Genomic DNA, 18,489 nt, shown 5'->3' with positions numbered 1-18,489 from the left:
TGGAGATTGGTTGTTTTCCTATTTGACATAGAGAAATTATTAATGATGAAACATGTAGAAAATTTACATCTATGTGTCTTATTAAATATGTGAAATGGGAAATTAATGACCCTGGACATTTGAATTGTTAGTCATCTGTCATTCTTATTACTAAGTTTTCTTTTCACAGTTCACTTTTTTTTTTTTACTAAGAGCTCATGGGAATTGGTCGGCCCCTTAATGAATGAACATATTGGTCTTTTATACGATAACTAAACATCTTCAGAATAAAAGCATTCACTTTTTTTTTTTTTTTTTTACTATTACCAGTTTAGCCAAAGGGGATGAAAACGTATATCTTAGACTCCTACAAACCATTCTGAAGAGAGTAGTGGAGGGGATCTTTTAAAAACGTGTCAGATCATGCTCTTTCCTGGTTAAACCTTTCTAATGGCTTTCTAACTGAGTAAAATTCAACTTCCTTAAGTTTTTTGCAAGGATTACTCCTCAACCCCATCTCCCTCTGCCCTGCCTAGACTCCCTCCACTCCATACCCACTGGTCCTCCTTCCAGTTCTCCAGGAGGATCCCCATTCTTGCCTGGGCTTCTGTTCTGGCTGCTGCTTCTAGATACCACCTGAAAGCCTTGGGATAGTTTGAAGCTGGAAGGTAACATGATCTGATTTTGAATAAATGAATGAATGAAAGCATTTACAATGAATTGAGGAGAAAGCACATTTTTTTTTCATTAAACAAGAATCTAGATAGGCGTTTTGCAGAGTGCTTTGAAATGTTTTAAAGGTCTAATATTGGTAAAAGTATTACAGACTGTTGCAAAATCTTTCTAATTGTACCCACAATGAGTTTAAATATGGTAGACATGGGATTAGCATTCTCAGTACAGACCTGAATTTAAGCTTAGAAATAGAAATTTACATTTAAATAGAAAATTAAATCAGGTTTCTAAACAGGTATTTTTGAAAATTCAATAACAGGTTAACAAATTTAAGGTTTACACAAACACAGAGACTATTTTTGACTTAATTTTAATTAAACTTCATGAAGTATTTGATTGATAAGTGAGAAAGGAAGAAAGCATTCTCTTGGCATTCTAAATAGCATTGAAGGATATTGATGGCTTTAAAAAAATAATCCCAGACTGCCTGTCTGTTACCCAGCCAGGTAATTCATAACAAAAGGCAGGTTAAAACACTTCACTCTAGAGCAGTATGTTTTGAGATGTGAGACATTATGTAAAGTTAAAAGGAGAACAAGCTGATCTGTTTTCTTCTCTTTATTCACATGTCATTCTTTATAAGTAATATACTTGAAAGTTCGCCTCAAAGCATTTTGCTTTTCCTCTGGGAAACGTGGAAGAAAAGTATCTGTGTAGAATAAAAACATGTTAGTGTGCATTAATTTATTCTAGTAAACGTGCAGGAGTCTTATGTTTGAGTAGGACTGGATGGAGTTCAAGTCAAATTGCGATTTCTGTATATGAACACTGTAAGTGCTCATGGCTAGTTATTGCCAATTTTTGAAGTGGGATGTGATTGAAGGTGAAAAAATATATATCTTTCTCAATTTTCTCTTTTCAAGTACTGCCATTCTTTGGTTTATATTAATTGAACTATAAATGGAGTAAGCCATTACGAAGGTTTCAATATGAAGGGGAAAGACAGCTAAAGTTAAGACTTTTGGCAAGAGAGCATAGAAAGATGGTCCTAGACCCAGACATGCATCAGACTGTAGCAGAATAAATAACCATGTGTTCAGATCAGCTGTTTTATCTCCAAAGAGGTTCTCTCCACTTTGACCAATTCCCAGAATTATTTTTATGCAACTTTGCCACTACTCTTCTAAATACCTTCAATTAAAACCTCTTTGCTTTCTCTTTTCCTTTTGTAGTTTGTCAGAAGGCTTGTCTGGCTTTCCATGTGATGTGTATCCCACTTCACCAAATATATTTTTATGCCAGCTTAATACCTTTAGAATTATAGTTCCTTCCTTCCTTTTGGTGTCCAGAGTATCATGAATGCATTTTTTAATTCAGTTTGAATGAAATTTAAATATTAAGGTACATGTGTCATCCATCTTTACTATAGCTTGATTCTCTGGGTTTTGATATTGCATTAGTTTTATTTATTTATTTTTTTGGTAACAGAAAATATGAGGAAGAACTCAATTGTAACTTCCATTTTATATCTTATTCCTTTCCCTCTACTCTGTCTTGCTCAAAATTTAGACTTCCATCACCAAATAATTATACTTTTCTCCTCATGACCTTTATTAATAACAAGTTTACTGCTTTTTTCCTTGGTTTGGAACCTGAATCACCATTTATGTAACTGCTGTTTTGGGGGTTATCTTTTATATGAGCTTACTATCCATTTGTTAGAATTTCATTTTATTTTTAAAAAACTTTATTTATTTATTTGAGAGAATGAGCTAGAGAGACAGAGCAAGGGCAGCAAGCAAGGGCAGAGAGACAGGGAAAAGCAGACTCCACGCTGAGCAGGAAGCCTGATGCAGGACTTGGTCCCAGAACCCAGGGATCATGACCTGAGCCAAAGGTAGACCCTTAACCTACTGAGCCGCCCAGGTGCCTCGTCTGTTTGTTAGATTTTAGAGACAATGTTTTTGAACAGTTTTGGAAGTCTAAATGATAACTAAGGAGGACAAATTGAGAATACCTGATATGATATTCCAATAATTTCTAAGAATTCAGAACCTACCCTGTATTAACCAACAACTTACTACTATTTTTAAAATGAATTCTGTCCATTCATTCATGAAATGGTAAATAAAAGTTTAGTATGTACTAGTCTCTATTCTGTGAAGTTAAAGTATAAAAATATATAAAATACAGTATTTTGAGGTACAAATATAATTATGAATAATCGGAATATAGCAAAAGGAGCAGATCTAAGCAATGGGTCTATTTTGGGGGTGTCACTTTTTACATGGTAAAATATACATAAAATTTTCCATTTCAACCATTTTTAATTATAGGCTTCAGTGGTACTATGTACATTCACAGTGCGTTGCAACACAATCCTCACCACTGTGTTCACCAGAACATTTTTTTCAAAGATTTTATTTATTTATTCATGAGACACACAAACACACACACAGAGAGATAGAGAGAGGCAGAGACACAGGCAGAGGGAGAAGCAGGCTCCATGCAGGGAGCCTGACGTGGGGCTCGATCCCGGGTTTCCAGGATCACGCCCTGAGCCGAAGGCAGGCGCTAAATCGCTGAGCCACCCGGGCTGCCCTCACCAGAACATTTTTATTTTCCCAAATTGAAGCTCTGTGCTCATAAAAGAATAGTTCTTCATCACTTTCTCTACCAGTTTCTGGTAACTTGTACTCTACTTTCTGTCTCCATAAATTTGATTACTCTAAGTACCTGATTTATGTGGAATCATAATATTTGACTTTTTGTGTCAAGCTTATTTCACTTAGCATAGTATCAAGGTTCATCCATGTTGTAACATATCAGATTATCAGACTTTCATTCCTTTTATAGCTAAATAATATTTATATGTATGTATATATATACACATATACATATATACACATACACATATATACATATATAATTTATCTACTCAGCTAACAAATACTTGGATTTTTCTGCCTTTTGGCTAGTGTAGTATTGCTATGAACATTGCTATACAAGCATGGGCTTGGGGGGTTGCTTTTTATTTGAAAGTGATTTTAAGAAAAGATGCAAGAAAATGCAGATAAGTCTTCCATATCTTTTAAACCACATTTGAAATGTTAGCATTTTGTCCACTTTCCTTTGTCATTTGTGCTATCATTCATACATTTCTTCACTTGTAAATTGTAGAAATCACAGCTAAATTTTCCTGTCAAAACCAAATAATACTTCTACTACTATTACCTATAATACATGAGAATTGACTGAAATAATGCATAATGCTACATCTAAAATGTCAAAAATGAATATTTACCTTCTAGTGGATTGTGCACTTTAACCTGTACTACAGAGATATTAAAAAGAAATATTTAGTATGTGAAGTCATCTCAAAATTATATAATTTGGAAAGGATAGGATATGTTAATATTCTCCCTGTTTAGTGCTAAAGTTAATTGTATGCTTTTAGTATTATTATTTTCTGAGCCAAAATTTTTAACCCTTTTGATAAGGTCTAAAATATTTATATTAACCAATTTTCAAATTAGTTTTGGCTTATTAATGCCACTTTTAGATGCCTATGAATATAAAAACAGTTTTCTATGGCTTACTCTGAATGCAAATGATTAAACAAGAAAGTCTAGGATATATTTATCAGAATGTAGAATTTATTTTTTTTTAAGATTTTACTTATATAAGAAAGAGAGAAAGTGAGTACAAGCAGGGAGAGGGGCAGAGGGAGAAATAGACTCCCCGCTGAACCTATGCAGAGCTCCATCCCAGGACCCTGGGGTCATGACCTGAGCCCAAGGCAGATTCTTAACCAACTGACCCACCAAGGCACCCCCAGAATGTAGAATTTATAAAAATGTTTATAAAGTTTAAAAACTTATAAACAAAGGGTAATGTGCTATCATTTTATCCCGTAGCCCAATATAGATGATGATATGGATCAAAGAAAATATTTGACTGTACTTTAATAAGGATTTTGCCTGTTAAACAAAAATCTCCCAGTTAGGAATAAATGAATGCGTACAGTTCTTTCTGTAGATAAGACAATTTCTCCAGAAGATTCACTAGGCTATTATGATGTAATTGGCATAGTTTGACAGAGGTGGATATATTTTCACAGCAGCAGGAGAACCATAGTATAATGTTTTAACAGAAAGTTTCTCAAGGGACAGAAGCTTTTTTCCCCACTTGCAGATATATTTCCAAATGGCATATGCTAAAAATAGAGATATAGAAAACCATGTTTGTTGAGTGTATAGCCAATAACATGGAAAAAAATTGTGTGTAGTGCTAGAATAAATAAACTATATGCATGTAGGCGCATGTGCATGTGCACGGACTCGCATACACACTTTTTTGTATAAAGATGCGAGGAGGGCAGCCCGGGTGGCTCAGTGGTTTAAGGCCGCCTTCTGCCCAGGGCGTAATCCAGGAGACCCGGGATTGAGTCCCACGTCAGGCTCCCTGCCTGGAGCCTGCTCTCCCTCTGCCTGTGTCTCAGCCTCTCTCTCTGTCTCTCATAAATAAATAAATCTTTAAAAAAAGTTTTTTTAATAATAAAGACACGAGGAGACATGCAGAGAAATATCCAGGAAGTATATTCACTAAGCTGATAATTCTGCCTCCTGCACCTGGAACAGAATAATAGGTATTTAAAATTTTCTCTTTAATGATTTAATTTTTCATATTAGATGAAAGGTAATATTTTAATTTAATAACATTCTAAAGCCCTTTGGGTTATTTGCTCTTTTAAATGAATAATGATTTTTTTATGTAAAATGGGGAGTTACTTACTCTAAGGAAATTGTGTAAAGTCTATCGTTTATGGATTTTTTAAAACTGGAACACGTTTTCTTAAATCCAGGTTTTCATATATTGCTTATTTGTATGTAAAGGAAATAATTCTTATATTAGTATTGTTCTGAGCCCTAGTGAATACATAAAATGTGAGAAATGGCAGTACCCTGGCCCGCAGTTGTTGCCCAACAATGAAAAGTGTTTGGTTTGTAATTATTTTATGAAATTCAGACTATTACTTGGTTGTGTACTAAAGTCAGCATACCTGTAGAAGAGAGGTTTTGCCTAAATGCACATTGTAGCAAGTACTTAAAGCACAGACTTTTCCCGTTTATCTGCAATTTTGTTTGTATGGATAAAAAAAGTACCTATGAAAAGGTAAATTCCAGAGAAGAAGGGGAGGGAAGCAATTGGATCCTAAAAGGCTCAAGAGTGCTGCTCATCTAGGGGACTGAAAGTTTACTTGTTGATTCTGTCTCGCTTTGGTAGCTTAATCCTCAACTGTGGTTTGTATATTTTAGGAATATAGCACAGAAATTTAAATCTAATTTTAGTACAGTTTTCACTGTCTTACTCTCCTTTCTAATGTAATTTTGTTGATTGTGGTTTATTTACAATGTTAGTTCAATTGCATAATCAGCATAAATATATGCAATCACACAATTTAATTAGGGAATGTTATTTAGGAAAGTAATGACTAAATCCAGACATTTGTAACATTTCAGAAATTCTTGAGAACTTTATTTTAAAACTGCCATTTGAATGACTGGCAGTTGGTATTCCAATTTAGGTATGTCCTTTTTTTTTTTTTTTCAAAAATAAAGTGAAAACATCTTGTCAAATTCAGTAGAGTAAAATAATAGTATTACAAGTAGGGTACAGTTTGTGAAAGACCAAAAAGTTCTTTTTTTCTTTTTTAAGATTTATTTATTCATGAGAGACACAGAGAGAGAGGCAGAGACATAGGCAGAGAGAGGCAAACTCCTCACAAGGAGCCCTATGGAGAACTGGATCCCAGGACCCTGGGATCACCACCTGAGCTGAAGACAGACAGATGCTCCACCACTGAGCCACCAAGATGTCCCTAAAGACCAAAAGTTCTTTTTTTAAAAGATTTTATTTATTTATTCATGAGAGACATAGAGAGAAAGGCAGAGACATAGGCAGAGGGAAAAGAAGGCTCCACGCAGGGAGCCCGATGTGGGACTTGATCCCAGGACTCCAGGATCACGCCCTGAGCCAAAAGCAGATGCTTAACCACTGACCCACCCAGGCATCCCAAGACCAAAAGTTTTTAACTAAATTTATGCTAATGTTCAAACTTTCTATTTCCCATGATTTTCTCAATTTTTGGCTTAAAGTTTCCCATTCTTAGGATAGAGGCTGTCTAGAACATTTTTTTTGTAACTAAAAACTGTAAATTTATGTAGAGAAATATAGTTTTTTCTATGTCAAGATATTTCACCCCTAATACTAGTTTGATTTAATCATAAGGGAACCTGAGTAAGTGGATGAATTATGCAAGTAAATACTCAAAAACTACTTAATGAAGGAAATACATCTCTGTACATAAGGTATTCCATATTTAACTAAAATAACAAAGTGTCAGTTTTGTTTGAAGAATTATATGCTTTCTGCTGTAACTAATTTTTATGAATCCTTGCTTCACAATGCCTTTGATATTCAGAAGCATAAATCTTTTTCCTGTGACTTTTTTTGAAAGAATTTTTTTGCAAAGTTATTTGGAGATAGCAAAGCTAAGTAGTTTTGCCCATTGCTTTGTGGTTATAAGGAAGTATGAAGGTATATTTCAATAAATATATGAATCAAATGTGAGAAATAAAATAATGGGAAATATTTTTCTCTACTCTATTAATCTATCTGAACACTTTTTTAAAAAAAGATTTTATTTATTTGTTTGTGAGAGAAACAGAGAGAGAGAAGCAGAGACACAGGCAGAGGGAGAAGCAGGCTCCCTGTGGGGAGCCTGATGCGGGACTCCATCCCAGGACCTCAGGATCACACCCTCAGCCAAAGGCAGATGCTCAACCACTGAGCCACCCAGGTGCCCCTCTATCTGAACATTTTAAAGGATTTTGGAGTTACAGTATTGCAACACTGATCGTTTATTTGATGAAGTTCTTATATAGACAAAGAGGTTAGAAAAGTATTAGAAATTGCACAGAAATTGGCAGGGATGCTTCCAGTTTTCTCAAGATATAACCCGACATACTTAAGTATTCAAGATAAGAATTTAAGCACAGAAGTGAGATTATGGTAAGCAATAGCTGTCATGATAGAAAACACCAGGTCACCACCCCAACCATGTCATGATATACCCCAGGGGAACAAACAGACTGGATAGCCTGAGCAGCTTTAGTGAACATTTATTACAGTAACAGAAAGGAGCACAAACTCTCCTGGACAAGCTCATAGTCATTTGTAGAGAAATGGCATTAAATCAATATTTACAAGAAAAACAGCAATAGGTTTGAGTACAGTTCTATGAGATCACTTTAAATTAACTCTCCGTAGGAAAATTGTATGGTGGTAGTGATGAAAGATTTCACCGAGTCAGAATATTTGGATTTGACCTTCAGAAAGTAGAGACTTAGGTTTTTCACCCCCCTCAGTATAGAGTTAAAACATTGTAGGGGTGCCTGGATGGCTCGGTAAGTTAAGGGTCTGACTCTTGATTTCAACTCAGAATCTAATCTGGTCTCAGCTTTGTGAAATTGAGACCAGTTTTGGGCTCTGTGCTCAGCAGGCAGTCAGCTTGAGATTCTCTTCCTTTTCCTCCTCTATACCCCTCCCCCCACTTGAGCACGCACACATGCTCTCTCATTCTTTCTCTCAAAATAAGTGAATAAATCTTTAGAAAAGAAAGAAGTGAAGCATTATAGAAAATGTATAAAATAAAGATATGCTATGAGAACAAATCAAAACCCTAGATGCTTCCATCCTGTATAACACAGAAAGAAGCACTGATAATACTATAATGTATTTCTTTTTCTTTTTTTGCTCTTCTGAATTTGTATATATGTATATATTTCTTATTTTACCTAGTTCAAATCATATTATATATAGGTTTTATACTTATACATTAAGTCTTTTTGTGCATATCAAAATATTTCCACAGTATCAAATCTGAGTTATGCTGCAGATTGTAAATTTACCAATATGAAATGTTTATTAAAATTAGAATCTAGCTACCAATATGAAAGAATAAAATTCTTGCTTCAAAAAAAAAATCTCTATCAAACATTGATGAGTACAGTTTTAGAATAAATCTTTGTGAACTTAAAAATAAAACAAAAAAATCTTTGTGAACTTAGTATATGAAAGAATTATGTTTTTTCTTTTATAATGTTAAATATTTTAACATAATTGGTATTTATATTTACTTTGTTTTGAGTTATCTATTTATGACATGTCTTTTTTTTTGAAGACAGATCTTTAAAAATTTATTAGGTTAGACATACTTGTATATATTCAGGTAAACCAAATGGGGTGCATGAGGTGGCTCAGTCAGCTAAGTATTTGCCATCAGCTCAGGTCATGATCTCAGTGTCCTGGGATCCAGTCCCACATTGGGCTCTCTCCTTAGCCAGGAGTCTGCTTTGCCCTCTCCCTCTCTCCACCATTTGTACTCTCTCTCATGCTCTCTCTCTCTCTCTCTCAAATAAATAAAATCTTAAAAAGAAAAACAAATAAACCATACATGACTGCCATTTTGTTGATCAAAACATTGAATTAGAAGTGCACATTGCATTAATCTTGATATGTGCTATTGATATTTTTTTTCTGCTGGTCTTCTAAATTTATATAAAACTAAAATGGAACTTTTTGTTTTTCTGCCTGGCATTCTTAAACGACTTTCTATTATGTTTGTGTGTTTTGTGTAATGACTGAGTCTCAAAGTTGAATATATTAAGAGACTGTATTTTGTTTACCCTGTATTTTCAACTTATCACAAAGCAGGGAGCTCAAAAGTATAGATTTTGTGGTTGTATTTTTCACTTTTATCTAGGAATGGTATTCAACATTTAACAACTGATATCCGGCTTGTCCTAATGGGAACAGACCTTAGGGTTGATCTAGGTGTTTATTCCTTAACTGTTGGAGTAGATGGAAAGCATTGCACATTATTTGGGGACAAGTAGGGAATGGAGGTGCAGTTAAACTATTGATTTGTTCGGGTTGAACTTTGTAATCAAACTTCAGAAAAGTACTGCTGGATTTCAGTCTTAGAATATGGAATGCTTTACATTAACTAAAGTCATTTTTTAATAAAAATGCAGGCCCTGAATAACCTTATATTTATAATCTTAGGGGTATAACTTAAAAAAAAACATAAACAATAAAGATAATTTTGTGATGAGGAAATTGCAGGTGTTATTGACCACTTGTTCAAGTCCACACAAATCTCTAGTGGGCATTTAACCTATAGAAATTTGGGACCATTCTGATAATGGTATGGCTTGATTTAAATCAGATAAAATTTATAAAACAATCTGATAGAAAAGCATACATTGGCTGTCATCTGTGATCATTGGCTAAGTCAGCCTGGGCTCAACATTGGGCCATTATGGATTCTGACCCCACAAACTGAGTATGGTCTGATGACAGTATGTGGTGAGATTGAGTATATCAGACATCTGGCAGCCATAATTTAATATAAGACCCTCAGTGATTTGGGCCCTAGGCATTTGGACATTATGTTTGACACTGGGCACCATTATACCAATTGATTCCATCTGGCATGGTCTGGCTCAAAAGACTCAACATTTTTTTTTTTTTTAAGAGAAGCTATTGGCCATGACTAGTCCTTGTTTACAGAATTTTCCACCTCCCTTGGCAGGCAGAGTTACACTTTTCATGCATTCAGGCTTAGCTTTTAGGACAGAGACCTTATTTTAAAACAGGCCATTTGGGAGCCCTGGGTGTTATATGCAAGTGATTAATCACAAAATTCTACTCCTGAAACCAATATAATGCTATATGTTAACTAAATTGAATTTAAATAATATCTTTTAAAAAAATCAGGCATTATGAATATAGGCAGCAAGGGTAGTTTAGGATAGCTAATGATAAATAGAAGTATTAAGGTATTTTTACCAAATAGTTTTACTTTTTTATTGTGCTATGGAGACACTCAAGTCCCATAATATGTGAATTTTCACAAATTAAATAGTAAACCTGAAAATAATTGTATTTAATATTGGACCCAAAATAGTCCAAAATATGTTGACAAGATATTTAGCCAGTGAGTAGATGATTGACTTTTATAGGCAAGAGGGGTCATAAAGAGCTACAAAACTGCTCCCTTTCATTTTATAGATACAAGAGGTCACATACCTAAAATTTCCATTTGGTTTCTTGGCTTATGATGCAGTGTTTTCTAGAGAAGATCTCGAAGACCTTATTAAAAGATAGCTTCTCAGATTTAATTAAATGCTATTTTCTCTGTTTATAGATCATTTGTAGAGTATGGTTCCTATGGAAATGAGTTTATTCTCTAAATCTGACAGATTTATCTGAAAAATCAGCAGATGGCCTGAGTTCTTTGATAATCATCTTTTTTATTATGAAACAGGAGGTTATCTTCCCAGTAAAACACATGTGAAATCTACTTGAAGGAATTTAATTTTTCTTTTAAATTTTTGCTAGGCATTTAATTAGAAAATCCTCAATTAACAAAAAAATCTATCATTTATTTTCAAGTACTTCCCAGCCTTTCAAGTTATAATAAAAATATAATCAATATTAATGTGCTCCTACTATCTTCTCTGTTTTTATACTAGCAATGTTTAATTTCCTTCCATCGACAGTCAACCTAATGAGATATATTCTTTTTTTGCTTTCACATGCTAGATTTTTTTCCAGATTTTTGCTGTTTTCAATAGCACATTTTATCTAATTTATTTTTTTTCACTTAGTTTGTTTCTTTGTGTCATGTTGTCAACACTGGTGACAGATAGCTAAATTGACCCCCCAAAAGATTAATCAATGGCCAAATAGATGATTAAGACCAAGCCTCTGGATCCAGCTCTGGTTACTTTCCTAGCCTATCAGTTACCACATATGCAACAATTTTCTCTTAGGTAAGATAGATTAGTAACAGTACATGACAAATACATCAATGTGTGCAGATGTTTAGAACAGTGCATTGTATTTAACTAACCCTAAATTAAGGTTAGTTATTATTATCAATATTATTATTATTATTATTAAGATTTTATTTATTTATTCATGAGAGACACAGAGAGAGAGGCAGAGACATAGGCAGAGGGAGAAACACTCCCTGCAGGGAGCCCGATGTGGGACTGGATCCTGGGACTGCGGGAGCCAAAGGCAGACACTCAACCGCTGAGTCACCTAGGCGTCCCAGTTTATTATTAATTTGAAATTAGAAGCCATGCATAAATACCTCTTTTAAACTGTTAACAAAGTTTTATTCTTTGTACTTATTGTTAATACTTTAGTAAATATATAGCACAACTTAAATGTGCCTTAAATCTCATTGATAAATTTTTGTGAAGCCAAGAATGCTTTCCATAGGATTCCATTTTTGTGTATAGAATTTTAAAGTTTTATTATTTTATTTAATGGTAAAATTAGAAAACTATCAATACTTCAAAATTCTAGAGTAATTCTCCACCTATTTCAACATTAAAGTTGTCCTTGTTTCATCTATATCATAACTTTTCAATCTCTCTGGGTCATGCCTTGATTCTTCAAAGACATTTGTTGAATTTCTTACGGAGTTCATTAACCAAAAAGAAATGAGATGATAAACTGTAACCATAAGTGTTGCTGAGCATCACCCAACAGGCCAGTGAGCTATTTTTGAGTCAAACTCATGTCAGAGAAATAAAAGCTGTTGTAGATTTGTTTTCTGTAATTTTCTCCTTCTTCCACCCTTTTATCTGGCTACTCAGAAAGGTGGTTAAAATCTTAAGTTAGATAAAAGATTACACACATAATCTTTTAAGACATTGTCTCAGGTAAGCAGCAACTTGGTCAATCATTCATTTACTTATTCATTCACTTGTTATTCCGAAGATTTTAGATACTTAGTATATATGTCAATGCCCATGCTTATAATGATGGGACAAAACGTAATTAAGATAGAGTCTCTGATCTGAAACATCTGTGTGTTAGGAGTCTTTCTAGGCCATCCCAACATTTGGTGATACGCTAGGAGGTCTCATGTGACTTAGCATAGAGTTGTGGTCATGGCTATGATTTATTACAGCAAAAAGATACAAACCAAAATCTGCAAAGGGGATAGACACTTGGGGCAGTGTCGGGGAAACTGGGGAAAGTTTCCAAGAGCACTCTCCAGCAGGAGCACACATGACACATTTAATTTTTCCAGCAACAAACCATAATGATGCATGTAAAATATTATCAATGAGGGAAGTTCATTAAAAACTCCATGCCCAGTGTTTTTACTGGAAACTGTTCATATAACCACCTTCTGTTTAGCATGTACCAAGAGTCCAGACTCCCAGAAGAAAGGCAGGTGTTCAGGATAAACCATAGTGTTTGCCCGAACAGTTTAGCCATAGTAAGCCATTCTTATCTGTTAGAGAATAGCGGGAACCCTCCCTAAATCTTGTTTCTAGATACTTAGCCAAGGGCCAAACTTCTAAGACATTTTCTAAGGATAGCTGTCTTAGGCCTTCTGAGTTAACTCTTTTCTGATAAAATCATACATTCAAGTGGGGATAGAAAAGTGTTTCAAGAGTCAGGTAAAAAGAAGAATTGTGTTATTTTTTTTTTTTTTTTAAGAAGAATTGTGTTATAATAGAAACCTCAACTAGACTCTGCCCTGGAGGAGTCAAGGAGTCAAGAGAAGCTTCATTTAACAAGAGACTATTTGAGTTGGATCTTTAAGAAATTGTGAGATTTCCTGAAGCGTGGGGTGAAAAAGTATTCCTCCATGCAAAGGTAACGATACTCATTGCAAGTAAAGAAATAATTGAGAAATTATATGTGATGGTACCATAGGGTATGATGAGGGCAGGAGTGTAAAGAGAGGGAAGAGTAGTTGTAGCGAGAGTATGGAGTGTTTCTAGGTGGTAAAGGATGTGGATGCTAAAAAGCCATTAGTAGTTTTAATCAGAAGAGAGAAGCAAATAACTGAAAGGTGTCTCTTGTAGCAGATGGAGGAGAGATTGGAGAAGGAAGAGTTTGAAGACAGTAAGACCAGATAGGAGACAAGAGATGATGAGGACAAGTCCCAAGGCATGTGTGTTGGGACTAGAGCATGAACCAAGGGGGCTCAAAAAATCATGCAGGAAGCTTACAAAGACTGTGATGCCTAGGGCCTACTGGAACACTTTAATATCTCTCAAAAGAATATCAGTATGCTTTCTCTTCTGGTAGTTGTCTAATATTGTGATGCTGTCCATGAAAACCTCAAATCCACTGTGTAGTTAGTTCATCATTGGACATAGGCAAGGATATAAGCATTTGTATAGAATTTCTTCTTCACTTCCTCAATAAATTGAAATGCAAAACCATATGGAAGAGGCTACCTCAGCCAGATCATCTCATCTATTCTCAGGTGAATCTAGCCAGCAAATCTGTTTGCAGTGAACAGTCTTAATGTTTCTGCAGAGGATTCACAAGGGTGATTTGGTTCACTTGTATAGACCAAAATGCCTGTCAGAAGCTATACAAATAGGGATGCCTGGGTGGCTTAGCAGTTGAGTGTCTGCCTTTGGCTCAGGGCATGATCCCGGGGTCCGGGGATCAAGTCCCAAATCGGGCTTCCTGCAAGGAGCCTGCTTCTCCCTCTATCTATGTCTCTACTTCTCTGTGTGTGTGTGTGTGTCTTTCATGAATAAATAAATTAAACATTATTTTTAAAAAAAAAACTATACAGCTAGATCCCAATTACATAAGATGCATTTCAAATTATGTAGTTACTTCTTGGTGGTTGGGCATGTATTGTATGTATGATTTATATGCAAGACACAAGATATATAGTTAAAGATGGTTTCAACATATAGCTACTGGTTAAATGTGAGCTACTTTAGTAAATTCATTCAGTGAAGACACAAATATAAACATAATAAACATATCCAGTCCAGCAGAGTTTTCTTGCCTTTTGTTTTTATTTTATTTTATTTTTTAATAAATTTTTATTTATTTATGATAGTCACAGAGAGAGAGAGAGAGAGAGAGAGGCAGAGACACAGGCAGAGGGAGAAGCAGGCTCCATGCCCCGGGAGCCCGACGTGGGATTCGATCCCAGGTCTCCAGGATCGCGCCCTGGGCCAAAGGCAGGCGCCAAGCCGCTGTGCCACCCAGGGATCCCTTTATTTTATTTTAAATTATTTTACAGTGTATGATGGCACAAGAGAGACTTGGAAGGTTTGCAAAAGGTAATATGAGGCTATACATGAATTTCTTGTTTTTACTCTCAGATTAACTAGACATTGTTGGGTTTCATAATAATGCTCTATTTGGAATGTAATGAAGTACCTTCTCTAGTAATAGTTTATCTGCTATTTTAATCAAATAAAATGTCTCAAGAATATGTTAAGAACAATTTATGTATTATCTATACACAAAAATATATCTTTCAGCTTTCTCTCATATCCAAACAGGAATCTTTAGATATACTTGATATTTCTATGAGCTATGTGATTAACAACTACAGCAAAATATGTTGGAAAAAATTATCTTTGAAAGTTTTCCATCAGTGGTTTAATTAACATACAGTGGACAGAAAGCAAACAATCTGTTCAGCCAGACTACTCAAAGATCCCTCCTGTTGCTTTTGTTTTCACTACAGCTAGGAAGGGAAAAATTATATTACATATATCCCTTTAGCTTGTTTCTGAATAATTCGTTTAGGTAGTGATTTAAAGAATAATTTAAAATATTTTTATGAGTTTGGAAGCACATGAAGTGCATAGGAATAATTTACAATGTAGATAACCATGCCGTGGTTTTGCCAATTTTTCTCGGTCTTTATTTCTGTAAAACATTCATTCTTGACTTGTTTTATCTTGTCTAAAAATCAGTCTTAAATGGGATCAAAATCTAAGCCAATTTCATACTCCAGTCTTGATGAACCATGGAGTACTGAATTATGAGCATATAGGAATGTTTCTTATTGTTCACAACATAAGCAGAGAAAAATAATTAGATCTAAAATAGCAACCAAAAGAAAATTCACAGAACCCAAGCTCTAAAGCTCACAAATTTTCTTATTAAAAAATTCCTCAGTTCCTTCCTTAGATCCTGTTTACTCTTTGTAAATATGAGAGCCAGCAAGTAATCAAGAGACAGGTTTATAAATTTTAAGGTAGCAAATTCTAGGAAGAGCAAGCATGTCCATGATGGAGACAAACCAATCAACAGCTGTAATAGCTGTTAACGTGACCATGAACAAAAAGAAGAAAAAATAAAAAATAAAACACTACAAAAAATTGGGGAGAAAAATCCTCACCAAAACCCCACAACTATCTAGGGACTTACCTCATTAAGTGCCAAAGTAAGCATGTATGCTTGTCTTATGCAGAAGACCTCCCTGTATGTGAAATTTACCTTCCTCAGTAATCCTGCTGAAGGGTTATTTTGAATGTTCACTACAAAAATAATTTGACACATTAATCAGACATCCCAAATTTCAACTTAAGTGGTGTTATAAAATAAACTGAGGCATATTAAATATTTCAAGAATTTACCTGAGCAAAGATCGATTGCAATCTGGCAGGGCTGAGCTAGAAATAGTCAAGGGTGCTCCAAGAACAGGAGCTAGGGGAGAGACTTGTATAGAAAAAAAGGCAGAAGCAGAGCAAAAAAACTATCTGATTGGCTTAGGCAGTTGTCTGATTCAGAGAAGCCTCATTGGCTGTGTGAGACTGGCTATCCTTTGGTTTTGATTTCTTAACCTGGAGGCATTTGTAGGCCTAGGTTTTGGCTTGCTTGCATAGGCTACTGAGGTATCAGAACCCCCTCAATCTAATGGTCTCTTTGTTTAATTTAACAGTGGAGAATATGGGCTTTATCACCCCTTAGTTTTGAAGCTCTTTTTCATTTGTTCTTTAGGGTAAGAAGGCAGGAGAAAAATGAAAAAGGGAACTCAAGAAGTTGAGAAGTAGACTTTCTATGCAGACAGCCCCTCCAGTGTTACTTAATCTGACTCTCCCTGCCCTGTGCAGGGATCACAACGGTTAGTGTGATGTTACTGGCCCATAGGCATCAGGGAAAGGTAACCTATTTTGTCTTATGTTAAAAATCTCTGGAAAGATAATAATAACATTAATATCAGGCAGTTAATATCCAACAATAACACCATTCCAAAGAAACCAAGAGTTGTTTTGAAATGCTGTTTTGAAGATTTTAATAAAGATTAATTCTTTGAAGTTCTAGGTTGACTTCCTGATTTACATTTTAGAGGAATGACAAACCTCTGTTTGGAGTTGTTCCCTTTGTATGATTTTAAAAAAAAAATCATTTATAAATCCAGGAGCATTTAATCTATTAACTGCATTATATCTTATCTATATTGATATTCTAACAAAATTTTTGTATAGATTTTCAGTTGTTCTGATTATTTGTATTCAGATAGCCACCACCCTCAGTGCAAAACAAACGCACACCTCTAAAGTTAACCTAAGTGCTGGGCTAGCAGGTCTTACCTGGGTATTATAAAAACTTTATTGCTTACTTTTGTTGTAAGCTGCCTCATATATTTTTGGTAATGAGGCAGAATATATAAATAAAACAAATAAAATTGCTTTATGTAGCTTTGCCTAGAATCATAGGTCTTAAAGCCTGACACATCCTCAGGAAAAGCTGTCTGCTTTCTCAAGTAAGGTATTTTCATTCCCATTTAAATATAGGGCAACCAAAGCACAGAGTTTTGTAAATTATGCTGGATCCCTTATCCAGGAAACCTAACAAAGAATTCCACCCAGGTCTTTTGAGTCCTTATGCAGTATTTCCTCCATTACTTGACTCTGTCTGGTCCAATCATTGTTGCTCCAAAGAGACTGTCAACAGTTCATTTATCCATCAGTCAGTTAACAGACATTTATTCAGCACCATTCAATGGCCAGTGGCACAACAGTGTCAAAAAAAGAAATATTTTCAGGGCACCTGGATGGCTCAGTGGTTGAGCATCTGCCTTCGGCTTAGGTTGTGATCCCAGGGTCCTAGGATTGTGTGGGGAGCCTGTTTCTCCCTCTGCCTATATCTCTGCCTATCTCCCTGTGTCTCTCATGAATAAATAAATAAAATCTTTAAGAAAAAAACATTTTCTATAGTGATGATGGCAATACTCATTAGACATGATTAGTGAATATTTATGTGTGGGTCAGTGGAGGGGACCACAATCAACCTTTTATATACAAGAGATTTTTCAGCCTTACAACAACTCTGAATCGTGCATGGTACTACATTTTTCAGGCTCTTGGGTTTCTCTTTGTGGAGCTCTTGGCCAATTCTGTCTTTGTGGTTCTTTTCAGCTCTACCATTTTGTGAGCCCATGGAAAAGTCTAGATGACCAACATTATGATGGTACTTTCTCTCTGGGCTGTATCCACCAAGACATGAAGCACTGGGAGATCTTTTAATCTCATGATGAAACCAAAGAATATCCTTCCTGTCTAGAAGAATTCTTAGTACCTTTCTGAGTTGAAAGGGAAATACTGTAGACCATTTGTGTGCGATTAGTAGTGGTAGCCTTAACTTAGTTATCAGAGTTCTAAGTAGCTGATACAATGGTATTATAAGTCTCATTAAATACATTTTCATTTCTTGGAATGTTCCTCTATTGAGGGCAACATCACAGCTATAATTAAATCACTGCTCTCTTAGCCCTTTTTGAACCTGTATCATGCCAGTTATAAAGCCTGTCAATTCATATCTCTGGGTAATAGTTGCGTAGAAGAAGGCTGTTCTTCTTGGTCAGAAACTGAATTTCCCATATTCAGTTGAGATATGAGATATACCTTCCCCTGCTTGACCTACTGAAATGAAAGACCAGGAGTCATGATTAAATCTTATTTT

General features: G+C 35.1%; 1 protein-coding gene across 3 annotated transcripts in view; it reads left to right on the top strand.

Annotated features, from left to right (window-relative positions):
- Window positions 1-18,489, top strand: part of PLXDC2 (plexin domain containing 2) — a 510,688-nt gene that overhangs the window by 207,214 nt on the left and 284,985 nt on the right. The gene's annotated exons all lie outside the window — the stretch shown is intronic.

The sequence above is a fragment of the Canis lupus genome, chromosome 5 (assembly GCF_048164855.1).
Source record: "Canis lupus baileyi chromosome 5, mCanLup2.hap1, whole genome shotgun sequence".
NCBI classification, from domain to species: Eukaryota; Metazoa; Chordata; class Mammalia; order Carnivora; family Canidae; genus Canis; species Canis lupus.
The sequence above is the reverse complement of the archived record's forward strand: the minus strand, read 5'-3'. Positions and strand labels throughout refer to the sequence as shown.